Here is a 4,188-nt window from a genome sequence, read left to right on the forward strand (position 1 = left end):
GCCGCCTCGAGGTCCCCAGCCCGCGGCGCGACCAGCCCAGGATGAGCGAATGCTTGCCGAGCAGGATCGCACGGAGCGGGCGCCTTCGAGCCAGCGCCGGGGCGGGGGCAGAGCCCGGGCCCGTTCCGGCAGCTCCCCGCGGTGTCCTCGCCGGGGCCGCGCGCCCCTCCTTCCCCGGCCTCTTCTCCCGGGATCTCGGCCCGGCTGAGTGACAGCAGCCTGCGCTCTAATGGGCCCCCGGATGCTGCCTCCTAATTAGCTTGGACCCTCTCCCCTAAGGCTGCTTCTCGGGCCTCCCTCTCCGCACCGCAGTCAGTTTTCCGGGACTGGGAGAGAAACGGTGGCTTCTAATCAGACGCAACGTTTCTGTTGGCTCTAGGCGGCCGAGAGCGCAGCAGGAGACCCCAAGAGCCCAGCCAGGCTCCGGGGCCTCTTCTCCCTCTCCCTTGTTTTGCACCTTCCACGGCTTGGCCAAATCGACCAGGCCCTGGCCTTGGCAGGCACGGGGCTGGCCTTGGCAGCCTCTGCCCGCCTTCAGGGTAGCTTTGCCCCAGCCTGGGGCCTGTGTCCTGGCTTCCCAGGGCTTCGGGCTCAGGCTGGGTAGGCCAGGTGACTCGCTGTCTTCCAGCCCTGGGCCGGCTGCCCGGGAAGCCCTCAGCCTCCCAGCTTCTCTCCCACACAGGGCTAGCTAAACTGCAGTTCCAAGGGGCCTTCACTGGTCCCCTCCTGCTCCCAAGAGAGATTCCCTCCTTGTGCTTCTGTGAAGTTTGTCCAGGGATTTTGCTCAACAATTGTTAACTGGCCCTGAGACCTCGGCGTCTTGAGCAAACAGGCCACAGCTGGGGCGGCAAGGCACCGCCCTGACCTGCTCCTCTGGCCACAGGTGGACCCCAGGCTGCCCTCTGCCCCTCACCTGTGACCAGCTTCACCAGACAGCAACCTAGGGAGCAACAGCAACCTAGGGAGCAGCACCCGTCAGAGCAGTGCTCTTCAGGCCCGGTGCCCCTCACCCCAGGACCCAGTGCCTCCTCGACTCCTCCTGAGGGGAGTCTCTGCTCGGCACCAACTGCAGGTGTCATGTCTGGGGCACTGGCAGGCTTGGCCTTTGAGTCCTCGCCTTGCCCCAGTCTCAAAAGGGAGACACCAGGCTCCCGGCTGAGCTCCTTGGTGAGGGCTTCAGGGGATCAGGGGCAGGCACACAGTGGGGCACCAGGCCTGCCTTCTGCTCCCTCTGCCTCAGCCCAAGGCCCCCAGCTCTGGGCCGCCGAGAGGGGACAGCTCTGTAGAGCCTGGCCCACGCTCACTGTGAGACTGTGACCACAGGAGGCAGGATCTGAGGCCAGAGGGAGGACACTTCCCAGGAGTTTGGGCTGGGGAGGCTCACTGACTCCTGCCTTCTCCTTCCAAGCTGAGATCCTCCCTCCATGACACTGGTCTGGGTCAGGGGGAGGGGGACACGGGGAAGCACAGTCGTCCAGCATCTACCCTCAGCCCCACCTTTCACCACATTTCTTGGCTGAGTCTCCTGCAGCAGCAGACACCTCCTTTCAAGGAGATATTCAGGTGCTGCAGCATGCTAGGGAGTGCCCCTTCACACACCATTCTCCCTGGAGCTGGCCTACCCCATAGAACAGCCTGGATGCAGGTGGGGCATGGGAGCGTGCACACACACATGCATCCCGCACACCCACACAGGTATGCCGTGTACACACAGACACACGCACTCACCCACATACGGGAGTGCTGAGTACAGGTACGTATGTGCTGTTTGGCATGAATGCTGACTTGTAGGGACAGGAGGTCTGTTCTAACCCAAATGTCAGGCCAAGGTGGGAAGCCCAGTATGCATCTGGGCAGAGGCATGGAAATGAACGCTCTGCCTGTGAGCGCCCAGAGGCTGAGGTCACAGCTCCCCCAGAGGGCCCAGAGTGCCAGGCCTTCCACGAATGGGGACTGTTTTGTGACTCAGCAGCTCTAGCTACTCAGTTCGAGGGGCTTGTATCCCTCAGTATTGATGCATTTAACGCAGTTATTGAGCACCTGCTGTGTGCCCCTCTGGGCCCAAGCCCCTGGCAGTGCTCCAGACAGGCACAATAGTCTCTTTATTTGGAAATCTTGGTGCCTGCTGTGTGAATGGAAAGGCCCTCAGACTGTTTGGGGTGAAGCCCCATGTCCTCAGAAACCCTGAGCTCCAAAGAGGGGCTGGGGTGACAGTCCGGAGGAGTCTGTTCTACTGGGTCCGGGTAGCACTGAATGATCAAGGGGAGAGGAGGTGATTGATTGAGAGGAGCCTGTGGCCTGATTCTGGGCATTGGCTGGAGAAGGGACCTGGACATACTCTCTATTCTGCCCCAGCTACACCCTCCCACGGGCCACTGTCCCAACTAGGGTAGGGGCTTCTTGTATACCCACAGACACGTCACTCACAAACACACTCAGGACAGGAGGCGGCACTCCTCCAGGAGTAAGAGCAGAGGTTCAGGGTTCCCCCAGCTTTGCTGTGTGACCTGCACTTGCCTCAAGGTCAAGGCTTGACCGTCACTGTGCCTCAGTTCCCGTCTCTGACATGGTACTCAGTGATCTCCGCTTGCTGTTTCAGTCTCCCGGCTCTCTCCATGATAGGATGGGCGAGGAAGGAAAAGGGCTTGCCAGAGCTGAAACCACATGCCCTGTGCCCCGTCCCTCATAGGCCACACAGAGCCAGCAATGATACTGTGATTTTTAAAAAACTTTGGAGTTTAGGTTCCTGGCTGGGCTGAGCAGAGGAACCTGGGTTGTTGTGGGGTTGCGGTAGGTACCAAAAGGACACTTTCTGAAGCTGGGCTTACTCAAAACAGACTGTGCCCAAGAATGGTTTTGTAATTTAATTTGGGAAGGGTGGCTAGAAGGCCCTCGTGGGGACATCCTTTCACCCACCCATGGGGGCACCCTGCCCTAATCCTAACTCCCAGAATTGAGGTATTTTAGGAAGAAGGAAGGAATGTGCCATGGCCTGCCCCCAGGGCTATCCACGACTCTCTGGGACATTCCAGCCCTAAGCCTCTTAGGCCCTGGAGAAGTTCAGACTAGAAAACCCAGTTTTGGGAGTGCAGCAGAGACCACCTACCTCCTTCTGCCTGATCTAACACCCTCTCCCCAATAAAAGCTCTAGCTTCTTTGAATACAGCAATTACTGGGGAAGGGGGGAGGGTGAGCAGATAGGGGCTAGAAAGACCTCACTGGGTCCTTTGGGCTTCTGGGGACCCCCGTCTGAGGCTTCCTGCCAGTTGGGGATCCCCAGCCTGTACTGAGAGACTGGGATGTATTCAGGCAGGAACGCTGCCAGCGAGGCACAGACGGGAGTACAGAACTCAGAGAATTCGGAACTCTGTGTTGGGGGCTGTGCAGTCAGCCGTCGGTGCGGTCCAGGGCTCTCAGCCCATGGCTTACCTAAGTTCACAGGCCGCTGTCTGCTTCCTGAGAATGGCTTCTCTTCAGGGAAGAGAAATCTGGGACGGTGGCGGTAGCCAGCCACACAACTAGGGAGCCCAGGGCCAGCCTTTGCTGTGCCACAGCCACCCCTTCCCAGCAGCCGCTGCCATGGGAGAAGGGCCCTCCGCCTGTCTCCGAGGTCAACAAATGGCGCCTCTGCGCCCTAGAGTCCAGGCAACCTGGTCTCCACGCCCCAGCTCACCTCCTTCCCGGTCCCCGGCAGGGATGGGGGAGACCAGTCTTGGGAGAGGGCAGAGGACGGCAAGCCTCCTCCTGCCCGAAGCTTCTGCCCTCACCCTAGTCGCCGCCATTACCTGCATCCTTCCCAAGTGGACAGCAACCCGGGTTTCCGCCCTCGGGCCCTGGTGGCTTTCAGAGGTCACTGGGATGCCAAGAGAACACCCAAGCCTTAGTTTCTCAGGAAAGTGGCCTCAAACATTTTTAGATTCAAGGAATTCCTAAATCGGAAAATCTTGGGACCAGGATTCCAGCCTGGGGTTCCCGTGGCCGCGATCCGGCCTTGGCCGCGGCAGAACAGGCTCCCACTGGCGAGACCGGTCAATTTCGGAAGGCGGAGACCCGGTTCTAGAGAAGCGGCTGTGCGCTGGGGACCCCGCGTCCGCAACCAACCCGCGAGAAGCCGCGGGAGTGTCGTCACTGGACATTACGAAGAGCGTTTGGGGTTTCTCTCAGGGGGAGAGGAGGCCCGGCCGTGCG

Source organism: Carlito syrichta, unplaced genomic scaffold (genome assembly GCF_000164805.1).
Source record: "Carlito syrichta isolate Samal-C Ts95f unplaced genomic scaffold, Tarsius_syrichta-2.0.1 Scaffold130401, whole genome shotgun sequence".
Classification (NCBI taxonomy): Eukaryota; Metazoa; Chordata; class Mammalia; order Primates; family Tarsiidae; genus Carlito; species Carlito syrichta.